Source organism: Crinia signifera, chromosome 3, assembly GCF_055691185.1.
Source record: "Crinia signifera chromosome 3, ASM5569118v1, whole genome shotgun sequence".
Lineage (NCBI taxonomy): Eukaryota > Metazoa > Chordata > Amphibia > Anura > Myobatrachidae > Crinia > Crinia signifera.
Genome location: NC_139219.1, coordinates 224,883,004 through 224,896,769, shown reverse-complemented (window position 1 = coordinate 224,896,769; position 13,766 = coordinate 224,883,004). Strand labels below are relative to the sequence as shown.

Below are 13,766 nucleotides of genomic sequence, written 5' to 3'. Positions count from 1 at the left end.
GGCCTACCATCCCGGAATTGCCGGGAGGCTCCCAAAACACGGGTCCCCCTCCCGGCCCCCCGAGAAGGTGAGCAATCCTCCCACATTGGCCACGCAGCGTCTGCGGGTTTGCGACGGGTCCACGATGAGGGAAGGGGCTAAAATGGCGCAATTCGCATCATTTTAGCCCCTCCCCCAATTTGCAGACCCGCAAATTACTTTGTTTGACTGCCATGGGGGCAGGGCTTGGTGATGTCAGCCTCTCCCCGCCCCCCTGACATACCATTACCAGGCTTCCCCCGGAGAGGACAACAAAAAAGTCAGCATGTATGCTTTACGATATTGATGCTCCCGCAAGCCATGAGTCTCATTTTGGTCAGTAGGGGCATGGCCAGTGCTCTGTGCCCCCAGCCCTTCTGTCTCCTGGGTGGTGGGTAAATTAGTTTGTCAGCGGCAAAAGCTGCTAATGCTATGAGTAGGGCACACGTACTGTAAAGCCCCCCCCCCCCCCCTCCATACACTAGGCCTGTTTCACATGCTTTTGACACATTTTGATGAAATATTGTGTGAAATTGTATAGGTTATACTTCTCATTTCGATTCACACGGGACCAGAAATTGTGACTGCAGCAATAAAGATACAATCGGATGATATGCAATGTGTATAATATGTGATCTAGCCTCCGGGAGCCAAATGGTTGCCGAGGTGTTGCATGCAAGACAGTTATGTGTATGGGGGCCCTAACTTATTCCGACAATGGTATTCCCCCATCCTTCTCTGTAGGAGGCTATGATTTATAGGAAGACATGATTTACTACAGGGATCAGATTCCTCTTACCATTGAGAAACTGCAGGAATAGAAGAGCAGATGTGTGTGAGGACTGATACAATCATACAAATACTACATGTGTGATTATGACTTATGCATATAGCAGAGATTCTTCCTGTCTGACTTGTTCAGGTGTAAAATATATTCCCCACACCTTAAGGAAGTTGGGTTATTTGATTAACAATCTGCCCACCTTGCATGAACCCTGAAACAATAAGATTGCTGACTCTCATGACTGGAACATCTTGATTCTCATGCACTCAGCAATTCTCAACAACTTTCTTCAAACTGTTTTGCAAATTACTTTTCAATATTTCATAAAAATACCTGTTTGGGTTCAGTGTGCTGTCAGTTTATCAGCTCCAGGCACTGTATTAGTTATAAACAACATATTTTTAGTAGATACAGCAACAATAATATACAGCACTGTCTGAATGGGTGTTTTTCAGAGATAAGAGCTTGTGGGCAACATTCATGCAGAAAGCTCCTTCAAAAATGTCAGATTTAAAAGACAGTTGTGATTCTGAGGCAGTAGTAGCTATAGAGAGGGAATTTTCATTTTTTTTAAAACTTGCTTTAAAAAGAAATAAGTAATACCAAACAGTCAGGGTTCCTACTTTTTTAGTGTCAGCAACACGTCGGGGGGACTTGGTCGCGACATCATCAACCACCGCCCCAGGACTGCAATTAATCAGATTTGCATATCTCCATGGAGGGGGCGGTGCTAAAATAACGTGATTATGGGCAGTATTCAATGAGAAAAATTTGCCGTGTTTTATGGCGAGTTTGTGCTTTTCTCGCGTTGGACGGAGACTTTTGCTCTCAAAAAGCGAGCAACCCTATTCAACGTGCACTTCTCGCCGTCTTTCTGAGTGATTTTTGCCGTGTCTCTCCGTGTAGCAATTCTCCATCTTTTCATGGAGAAGTGGAATGTGAACTATTAAAATAAAAGGTTTTTTGTTTTAATTTTGGTGTAAAAAAATCATGAATTTTATTCTGAGGAGGGGCATGCTATTTTTATTCATGTGCTTATAATATATATTTAATTAAAAAAAATGTATTTTCTTTTTTTACACAGAGCAGCCAGCAGGGGGCCTGGGAGCCGAGCCGCTCATTAGATATTCATATATTCACTGCACCCGATCATTACATATGCATGATCGGGAGCAGTGAATATACCCGGTCCCCTGCTGGCTCAGGGGGGGGCAGCTTGTGCTGTCTGGGTCCCGGGGAGCCCACCTCCCCCCCACATACGTTCTGGGGAGATGGAAGTCTCCCTGCCTGCCACCGTCCCACGGCTCCCTGCAGCGGACGAGCGTCCACTGCAGGGGTTAAGATGCGCCGCGAGGGGCAACTCGCCCCTCAGATATTGAATACAGGGAGAGCGAGTGGCAGCCAGCCCTCCGGAACACAGCGAGTGTGCAGCGAATCCTAAACAGGATTCGCTGCACACGGTGATATTTTATATTGAATACTGCCCTATGACATTTTAGCCCGTCCCCTCCTCGGAGACCCGTAGATGGCAGTATTTAAACGCTTCAGTCAGGGGGAGGATGCCGCAATCGGAGGGCGGAGGGTGGGTCCCTCAGAATCTGATAGGGTTACCCACCTTTCCAGGGGGGGCCGGGAGGGTAGGCAACCCTGGCATGCAGCAGTGAGATATTCCTTTAGTATGCAAGAATGGCACATAATTCGTTTTCGCTGATCAGAATTATGCATTGGAACCCACTATAACCAACATTCATATCTTCCAACATTAGTATTGTGTAAATTGGGACCTATCGCGCCAAGGGTGCTACCCTACCGAAAAGGGTGTGGAGCTTCAAGTTCATTTGGTGGGGTTTCTGGTGGATGGGGAGTGGCCTAGCACAGCGACCCCAGTATTGTTACTTTAAGAGCATGCCCAAGTGCTCCCCAAGGTGCTGGACAGCCCCTGCCTACCTCCCTGCACTGTAGAGATGCTGTGTGAGTGTACACGGCATTTATTTAATGATCACCGGCTGCTCTGCAGAAGAACAGTGGTGATTGCTGGGTCCCCCAACTGCCCCTGCCCACGGGACACTATGAACCATGAGAGGGACAGTCTGCAATTAAGCCCCTTTCAGACCGCACTTAAAAAACGGTATTTTGCCGATTTTTAACCATTTTAAAACGGTAATCTGTGCGGTCTGAAAGGTGCAGAACCACTTTACTGTTTTACAAAAGCCGTTTTTGTAAAACGGTTAAAATGGAGGGTCCTACCCGTTTCAGACCCGGTCTTTTGGCATCAAAATCGGGTCCGAAACGGTATTTAGGACCCAGCCAATAAGCTGGGTCCTAAATTCAGCGCAGTGAATATTTAATGAGCGCTCATTAAATATTCATAGCACTGGAGCCCCCCGCCGACCCCCCCCCCCCCCCCGCTCGGGTTAACACCCCCCCCCCCCTGCCCCGCAATGTGCTTAAGAACCACCCCTTCCCTCTTCGTGCAGCCGGTACCTCCCGTTACAGATCCCGGCAGTACTGTATGGACGGATGCGCTTCTAAAAAAAAAAGTGACTTTCGGAAAATGGCTGCCCCATAGGAAAGCCTGTTTAAAAAAACTGTCTTTCGTATAGGGGCAGTCATTTTCCGAAAGTCACTTTTCTTATAAGCAGCCTCCTGGGGGGGGGGGGTTGTGATGTGTGATGTTAACCCCCTAGGGGGGGTGTGTGGGTGTGGATGATGTTAACCCTAGGGGGGGGGGGTGATGGTAACCCTCGTGGGGGGGGGGGGGGGCGCTGAATACTGCGCTGGCTTTGACCCTGTATTTGGATAGTTTCCAAAAACGGGCCTGCCAGTGTCAAAAAAACGGCACTTAAACGGTAATATACCGTTTAAGAGATGCGGTGTGAAAGGGGTTTTACCTGGCAGACCCGTTTTTGGAAACATTTTCAAATACAGGGTCAAAGCCAGTTATGCGGTCTGAATGCAGCATTAGAAGGACTGTACCACCGTGATTGGGACAATTGGAAGGTATGAACACTTCCCTCAGAGCATTACATGACTATGGGCCTGCTTCAGTATGAGTTGTAGCTCTGCAAAGATTCACAGACCTATAAGCTCAAAATAGGAATGGAAAATAGACCACATTTTCTATCTTTATTTTGCTGAAGCATGCACAGATCATCATGCAGCAGTCACCTTTGTGAATGACCCCAACTGAGTTTGCGGTTAGCCGGATTTGCTGGTTTTCACCATAGACGTCTATGTTAATTGTCAGGATATGGCATTTGTGGACGCAGGCGTGACCATGGTAGTTACTGTAGCTATGTTACCTGGATACCAATGGAAAGAGTACACTGATGCAATAGGATACTGTAAGATGAAGAAACTTTCGCACATGTCCACTAATTCGTACATTTTCATCACTAAAAATCGCACCATATTGCACTTTTCACCCGCAAATTCACATCCTATTAAATAGTCAATTTTATTCGGAAAATGCGATAATGTTCAATCTCAGAACCTTACTAAAAATCTCATCCCATTAAATGTCACCCCCTGTTTCTTTATAATAATTAAAAATATATCCAGCAACAGGACTTGTTTCCACATGGAAGTAGGACCTGCAGAGAAAAAAAAAATACCCCATCATTAATGAGTTTGAAGAAACTCAGGAGCCCGAGGTGTGCTCCCTACCACCAGTGCTGTGCCTAAACACGTGCAAAGGGGGGCCGTGCGATCGAGTGGGCTTATCTCCTGAAGGAGACGGGCCCCGTTTTTCCCCTAACCCCTCTCAACCATAAGGCCGAAGAGGGGAAAATAGGGAACGGTGGGTCCTCTTCGCCGAAGCTTAGAGAGACCCTCTTTCCTCAACCCCCGGAAGGGTTAGGACGGTGGGTCTTCCGCACCCGAAGGTTTGGAGAGACCCTAAATAGACTTCCCTCCGCCTTGCGGCTCGGGGTCGTCCTCGGGGGCACGAAGCTCTCCCGAAAAAGGCGAGAGCTTCGGCACATTGGGGAAATGGAAGGCCCATAAGGGTCGACCACACTACCCAAAAAAACATGACAAACTACAAAAAAAAACAGAAAACGTGAAAGTGACGTGAGAAGGAAAAGAAATAAATAATAAAGAAGACCCTAGCCAGAAGGCCGGGGTGGGGGTGTGAAAAATTGTCCTATCCCATCCAAAAGGACGAGGTAAGGACGTGAAGCGCTAACCTAGAGGGAAGTGCGCAGTGCTAGTGCTTACTAATGCATGGTGATTTTGGGATCACCCGTGCATGTTCGGCACCCCCGAGTTTCCCCGGGGGCACAGTGCAGCCTCGGACTCCAAGCAGCCGACCGATCAGCGTCCGACCAAGTGTTTCTCTGCTCCCACCATAGGGCATTTTCCAGCCCCTGGCATGGGAATGGGTACTCCACTGGGCTTTTCGACTGACTCCCTTAGGGGCTGCGACCCCCTCGGAAGAGCAATCTACTCATTCTCAGTGTTTCTCCGATCCCAAGGTTAAGGTACTAAGCTGGGCCTTTCGCGGTCTCCCCATCAGAGGCTACGAACCTCTGGAACAGGAGCCATCTACTCAGTCCCAGTCTTTCTCCGCTCCTTGGGAATGGATACTAGACTGAGCCTTTCGCTGTCTCATCCTTCGGGGGCTACAAACCCCATCAAGAGAGTCAAACTACTAGGCCCAGTGTTTCTCCCCCCCTCTTACCAGTGGATTTACGGAAACAACACCTCCTACCAAAGGCAGAGGTGAAGGTACTCAGCCAGACTTTTCACCACTCCCAGGCAAAAAAGAGGGGTCCCACACCCTCCGCCCATCAGAGCAGCTACTCAGTCCAGCCTTTCTCTATTCTCTGCCAGAGGCCAGTCCATACCCACTGATAAGAACAGATACTACACTTGATCTTAGCCAAAAGGCCGAGAAGCGGCCACTCCTGTACACTTCATAAAAATTTAATAGGACCTCACTGATTGGTCAAAGCTTCTTTCTGATCAGTCAGCCTGATCCTATTCATTCTTTTGGAGAGTGTCCACAAAGGATTTCTTATTAGCACTGTGTATGAGGGTTTTGTTGTGCCAAGTACCCAAAATGCCTACATGAAGTAAAGAGGACCTTTCCCATTGGCCGGATTAGTATTTCTTTAAAACGGGGCAAATTGGGGCAGCAATGGGAACAAATGGATCTGGCTCTTCGCTTTTGGTAGGGACATGGGAGTGTTGTGGTTGTGTAGCAAAAACTTGTGTTTATGGGGAAAAGAATCCTGTTTCTGACAGACATCTTGTATGTAGCAACCTACTGTATGGTATCTGCAGTTTATACATCCATGTATGGCCTCCTAATTGAGTGGTGAAGCATCTGTGCATGCAAACACTTTAACCGCCATGCCTATGGCACTCCCATTACTCTGACCATCTCTAAGCATCTTTATAGCCACCTCCCGTTCACAAACCAGGAATACCCAGGACATACTGGACCTGATACTGTATGTCTCATGTACCATAGCAGTTTTCAGAGATTTATGCACACCAGCATAAAATCCCTCAGCTTCATCAACATCAGCATTGCGTGCCATGAATCAGACTCAATAACACTATTACCCTTAGCAACATTTCTCATGTACTTAGTGAGCCCTGAGGGTAGAGTACAGTAGGGCTATGCTCCATTACAGGAGCATCTCTAGCCAAACTAGGTCATTTGCAGCTTTGCCCTGAGGTAAGAGGCCAAGACCTTACCGGAATATTAAAAATGAAGCTCAAATATTGAAAAACTGGTATTTCTGCCCTCTTAAAAACAAGTATACTAATAAATTTAAGTTTAAATAACCGCATCCTTTCCACCGAAGCTTGTTTGACAGGGTTGTCTGCTGCAGGCAATCACAGTTCATAAAATCAACAGAAAAGGTAAAAACACAATACATAAATAATCTCCCAATCAACAAATAATCTACAAACTCTTCTTGAAATAAAAGAAGCAGGGCTGGGAACGCCTGGGCACTTGGCACATTACAAATACATAGATTAGAGCAGTCAGTGTGACTTAGAAATAATTGCTTTTATTAATTTGTGCTCATTTGCATATTGTGTTCCAGAGAATTTACGTGGGAAATCACATCCTTAAGTTGTTGTTTTTTCATACAGAACCACTTCCGTAAACATTATTTATAATTATTTAATAGATAAGGTATGCATCAAATACAAGCAACATACAGTAACATGAGTTATAGTAATCAACGAGATCACAGCAGGATGGTGGCATCCTAATGGTGTGCACACACTGTAAGATTTACCATTCAATTTTGACTATATAGTCAAAATCGAATCGGTATCGCATATAATTCGAATGGAGATCAAACATGGTTTTAAGCTTTCGCTCCCAATTCGAGGCCCATGTGCAATCCCATTCAGCTGAAATCGAAAAGCCAAATAGACAGTGCAGCAATGACTATAGTGCAGATTGAATATAGATAGTATGAATTGTATGCATATAGCACATGAGTTAGCAAAGATTGTATAGCAATCAAATAGTCAAATAGCAACGAAATCTCACCATGTGTACACATCATAACAGTCAGAATTCCTACAGAATCCCAAGGCCAGGTAAGTACCGACAGAGGCGTAGCGAGGGCGCGTGAAGCTGTTGTGGCGCCGGAGCCGTACTGGCACCGCCAGCTTCGTCTCCCCCACCAGCTCCATCTCCCCCGCCAGCACCGTCTCCCCTGCCAGCACCCATTCCCCCGCCAGCACCCGTCTCCCCGCTATGTCCGGGAGACGTGGTACTATTTAAAATTCACGTCTCCCGCTGGACAGCTAGCCAATAGGCGCTTGCGGTCCAGCAGCCAATCAACTGGTGGCTGCTGGACCGCGAGCTCCTATTGGCTAGCGCGGTCCAGCGGGAGATGTGAATTTTAAACAGCAGCACACAGTGCACGTCTCCAGGACACAGCGGGGAGGGGGTGCGCCGATAGAGGCTGTCGCTGCGATGGCTCATGAGGGGGAGGGGACATGCCCTGGGTCTACCTCTCGCTATCCCGACCCCAATGTGCTGCAGGAGGGGGCGACAGCTACAGGATCGCAATGGGAAGAAAAAGGAAATTATGATGTCCAATACAGGTTTGTCCTTGAAGATATTCTCAGTTTTCAAGCTGTAAAACAGCATTTTCTTATCCACTTAAACCCTTTTTTTAAATGTATTTGACACTGAGCCGTGCCAACTCTTTATTATGGTCACACACACACACATTACTGCCCCTGGCAATCTACATACTGTATATTACTCTCCCAGTTACTCTAGTTTGTTTTCTATAAAACAAGATATTTAAATTTTGAATTGGTTTCTGTTGCTGTGGACATGGCTCGCTGGCAATCAATGTACCCAGAGCATCTTCTGCTGATGTCCTTATTCATCATTATGATGATACCATACAACATTTACACTCTTCTATGTAGAGGCGGAGTCATGTTTATTGATGGACATATGGTTGTGGACAAGTCTGTGCAGTGGGGGGGGGGGGTGGGGGGGGGCGCGAAACATGCCCTTGCTCCAGGCGCTGTGGCACCTAGCTACACCACTGAGTACCGACCTTGGGATTTGGGTTTAGTACAAGGGGAGGGTAAAACTGACCATGCACTTATACAGTGTGGGCCATTTGATTCCAATAGATTGGGCAGATAAATTGGGTGTATAGTGCTCTTTATAGTCTGGAACTAAAAGTGGTTGTGAGGTGTGCAAATTTTGGTGCCGTTTCAAAGTTTATATGTCCATGCAACTCGCAACCATCATAGGGAATTGGATTGACCCCAATCAGTGGCGAGCTGGGCCAGGGGGCAGGGTGCCATATGCTCCCCGGGCCAGTACAATTTCAGTGTCCTAGGGCAAACTTTCTACATATGGCGGCTCATTATTAAAAAGTGTTTTGTTTGGTGATCTATTCAAGCAATTTAAACACTATTTGAGAGACTGAGTGAGTGGGATGTGGAAATGCATGGGAGATGATGTCACATTCCTGCATATAGGTATTTAAGCTGGCTCGGTGAGGCAGTACAGGTGTGTCCTCCCCAGGGATGGATACCAGGTTGCTTATCTGACGGTTGTTGTATATAAGCTGTATGGAATCCTGATGATGGTCTTTTGCAAGACCGAAACGTCACGTCACGTCAATGGTACGTCAGCTTTTGCTATTGTGATGGAATAAAATCAAAAAATTGCTTTTAAAATGGCGAGTGCCCTTTTTCACTTCCAATATGCCTTGATGTTCAGTCATCTGTAGGAGCACCCCCCTCATCTTTGATGAATTATATGAGTGCGGACTTTACCGAAAATTATATATATATATATATATTTATAATGCAGAAGAATATCATGCAGCGGCACTCAGAGGACTTGTATGAATTCAAAAAGAAGGCATTTTATTTACAAAATGCAGGTGTCCGACGTTTCGGAGCTGAGCTCGCACGCTCCGTTTTCAAGGATATAGTGAAGGGTCTGAAAATGTCGGACACCTGCATTTTGTAAATAAAAGGCCTTCTTTTTGAATTCATACAAGTCCTCTGAGTGCCGCTGCATGATATTCTCTGCATTACATCTATGTTTTCCAGAAGGCACCGGGGCCATTGGTGATTTTGGGAGAGTGCCAGGCCGATCTACGGAACATATATGTTAGGTCACTTTATACTATAATCAGACATGTGGACGGGATCAAGGCACTAAAAGATATTTTAGCCTTGAGTGATTTAGATGAGGACCTACAAACGTTGTTGATTAGAGGTGTTTTATTTATTTTAGAACATAATTACTTCACTTTTAATGATGAATTTTTTATGCAAAACGTCGGCACAGCGATGGGCACCAGGTTAGCTCCGAGTTACGTGAATATTTTTATGGGGCATTGGGAGAATCAGTATATTTGGGACCGATGCCCTTTCGGAGCGAACCGGGTGTCCTGGAAAAGATACATAGATGATGTGTTTTTTATTTGGAAAGGAGAGGAAGAGGTTTTAAAAAGTTTTTATGGATATCTTAATAACAATCCATTAAACATCGATTTCACATTCGAAAACAGTATGGAAAGGATAAATATTTTAGATATTACCATCTATATTGAAGAGAATAAGATCTGTACACACAATTTTAGCAAACCTACAGACTCAAGTGCATATATCAACGCGATGAGTTGTCACCATTCCGAATTGGCTTAAGTCGATACCTGAGGGCCAATTCAGGAGACTAAGACGCAACTGCACAAAGAGAGAAATGTATGATCTACAGTCTACAGAGATGGAAAAGAAATTTGAAGCCTCTGGTTATGATAAAGTCAAACTCTCGGTTACCAAACAGACCGTTGCAAAATTAGAGAGAGAGACATTATTAAGATCAAAAGAAGAAAAAGTAGGAGAGAAACAAAATGTAACTTCAGACAAATATCAATGGGCATTTGTAACAACTTTTAATAGCCAATATAAAGACTTAGGCCCTTATTCTGGTTGGTGCGGTAATATCCGCGTGCGTTCGTGCCGCCGATGTTTTGTGTCTTCGCATGTGCAGAGGCGTCTCTGCGCATGTGCGAGCGGGGCGTATGGCCAAATTCCGCATGAAATGTGAACACTACGATCAGGGGGTGGAGAGGGGCGTGAAGGGCTATTTGGGCTCATTACCATATGCATACGCCCCGCGTTTCATGGGCGTTCCCATGAAAATGCTGGGCGTACGTATGGTAATGCGGCCGTGACGCACGTGTAGGGGGCGGACATATGACATTGCCGGATGTCAATGGCCAAATTCCGCATGAAATGTGAACACTACGATCAGGGGGTGGAGAGGGGCGTGAAGGGCTATTTGGGCTCATTACCATATGCATACGCCCGCGTTTCATGGGCGTTCCCATGAAAATGCTGGGCGTACGTATGGTAATGCGGCCGTGACGCACGTGTAGGGGGCGGACATATGACATTGCCGGATGTCAGCTGCCCGCCCAGATCCCTGCATTTGCATGGAGAAATGCCCGTGTGGTCTGAGGTTGCGGGAGCTGGTGGACCACTCGGTCCTGCATTCGATGGTCTGCGACCATCAAATGATGGGGGAGGTTACCTGGGATGGAGGAGGCATATTCCAAGAGAAATACACTTCTTACCGCGTTCGGACGGAGTTGGCGAACCGTATGGAAGGCGGGGTTTCGGACGCACGGTCCTGCCCGCATATTCGGATCCGGCCTAATAAGGGCCTTAGAGAGATGCCTTAAAAAACATTGGGGTGTTTTAAAAAAAGACCCGGTCATCGGTGGATTGATACCGGAGGTGAGTAAATGCATCTATCGTAAAGCACCCACCATAAAAAGTTAATTAGTTAAAAGTATGGTAACCACAACGAAGAAACAAATGACTACTATTAAATCAAAAGGGTTTTTCCGCTGTGGGTTATGTATAGCCTGCAGGCACGTGAAGGGCAGTATTAACAAAATCAATGAAGTACAAATTAATTCAACTTTATTTAAAATTCATGACTTCATCACGTGCAACAGTAGCAGCATCATCTATGCAATAGAATGCACCTGCAACCTATGGTACATAGGTAGAACATCCAGGCCTCTTAAAGTACGCCTGAGTGAACAGCTGAGAAATATTAAAAAAGGTGTTAGAACCCATGCTCTTTCAGAGCATTTCAGGGTGCACCATGGTAGCTGCACATCAGGCTTAAAATCTTTTTGTGGTATTAGACATGTGAAGAGGAGTATGAGACAAAGAGATCTCAAAGCAGCCTTAGCAAAGGCTGAGATGAAAACCATCTACGAGCTAGGAACCCTGATGCCTGGGGGTCTCATTGCTGACTTTGAGATCAAATGGTTCCTCTAAACACCTATGGGGGGTTTAGGTTCTCATATCGTCCTGCACGTTTTTTTCTCTAACTATAGCACTTTAACACTCTAGCACTTTACCTCTCTTTAGCACCATAGGTATCTTTGGCACTTACGTGTATACTATTTTATTCTTTGAATTGAAGCTTTTAATTGAAGTTTTTAATATTGTGTAACCTTCATTGTATCTCATGTACTGTTTTCACTTCCTCATAAAGATCACTACGGAGGAGGAGAAATGAAATAGACATCATGTGAACATGAAGAAAGAGTATAGGAAGGAGACGCAAACGCCGTTATTGTATTCAGGCGTCTTGTAGTCATGGAAACCCTGGACGCTGGGATCACGTGATCACGCCAGCGACAGGAAGCCAGCAGCCGCGGTAAGGATTATGGGAGTTGTAGTGAGCCTCTGTCTAGGAATCCAGCCGGGCTGCCGGAGTATGTTGATTGGACGGTGGCGATATAAAGATCGTGTGCAGCGGGCAGACAGCACACCTTGATAAAGTCCCCAGGACGGGGAAGAAACGTGTCGGTGGTGGAGCCCGCATTCGTGTCCATTCCAGCCGGGAGAGAGGGGCATTCCAGGCTATCGGAGGAACAGCCTTGCGTACAGGAGGAGAGAGGAGTACCGGTATCCAGAGCTCCTCACAGACTTTTATCACACGCTTGTTTGAACTGTATGCCTGCAGTTCCTCCGCTTCTGGTAATTACCCCCCCTTCTTAGGATTGATGCTGGAAGAAGTTTATATTGGATTGCATTGTCTTTTAACTGATTGTTTCATTGTGTAATAAATAATTAATTTGTAGCAGATTACACTATGAAGTTATTTGTTTATATTCCCTACATGTGGAGTATATGCTGAATGAAGGTTTTTCAGCAGAAGAAGTATAACAGAGAGCGCTGGATAAGTGTTTATGACTCCATTATTTCTGTTTATATCCGTGTTGTTGGTCTAAAGGTGCGTACCCACGGTAAGATATAGTGCAAAATCTAGCACACTATCTAGCTAGTTTCGAATAGCATGCTAGATAGTGCACTATATCTAACCGTGTGTACGCACTATACGATGTACGATGCGTGCTCCCGCCGGTCGTCTGGGAGGGAGCTGCTCGGGTGAGCATGCAACTCAATCTGGCTAGAAAGTATAAGATAGTATAGTGCAGTACAGCTGTGATGTGAGATCGTATATGATATCTTATGCACATTGTACGTTATTTTAAGCACAAATCTTATGCTTTTGACCACTGGGACTTTCCTGGGAAATCGTATACAATATCATATCTCCCCCCCCCCCCCAACAGGAACTCCGGTACTTGTTTCCTAACACGGCGCCCGTCGTGGGTGATCGCATACCTTAAGTTAAGGTAACTTAAGGTATGCGATGGATGCGACCGACGCGATATTTGGCTATTTTTAGCCTTTATTGCCGGCACTGAGAAAATCGCGTTGATCGCGTCCATCGCATGCCATTATAATGGCACGCGATACGACCGACGCAATCAACGCGATATTACATAGGGATCAATGTTAAAATAGCTGGCTATTACAAAATCGCGTTCATCGAGTCCATCGCATGCCATTATAATGGCATGCGATGCAACCAACGCGATCAACGCGATTTTACATAGGGAACAATGTTAAATGGGCCAATGGCCCCGATTTTTGATTGTATAGGCACCCTAATGGGTAATTTGTATGTTAAATGCCCCCCCCCCCCCCCCCCATTGTTAACGGCAACCCACGTTTAACGCCAAACTGAAGCGTGGCGAGCGTAGCGAGCCCGTGAGGGGTGGCGGTACACATCCTACGACCTTTTCATACCCCCACTATCCACGTCGGCGTGGAGTTGATTTTATATAGTGTGGCGAGCCTGAAGCATGGCGAGCGGACGCGTAATACCTGTGAAGTATTTTTGTATTGTATCATTTGCCTGAAGATGATGTATCATTAAACATCGAAACGTTGCAGCTCTTGCTTCTGTTTCCAGTTATTTGACAAGTGCCGCCGCTTCGGTTGTTGTGTTGGGGATCCTGCTGTTGGGTCTCCTTCAGAAGGCACGGCCACCTATACTTATTTGTACTGGAGTGCTGCCCTTCTCCGACGAATTTATATATATTATAAATAATAAATTATAAAATAA

At 46.0% G+C, this 13,766-nt stretch overlaps 1 pseudogene; it reads right to left on the bottom strand.

The window, feature by feature from the left end:
- Window positions 1-5,484: 5,484 nt before the first annotated feature.
- LOC146066081 (U2 spliceosomal RNA) lies at window positions 5,485-5,704 on the bottom strand (annotated as a pseudogene).
- Between the last annotated feature and the right edge of the window lie 8,062 nt (window positions 5,705-13,766).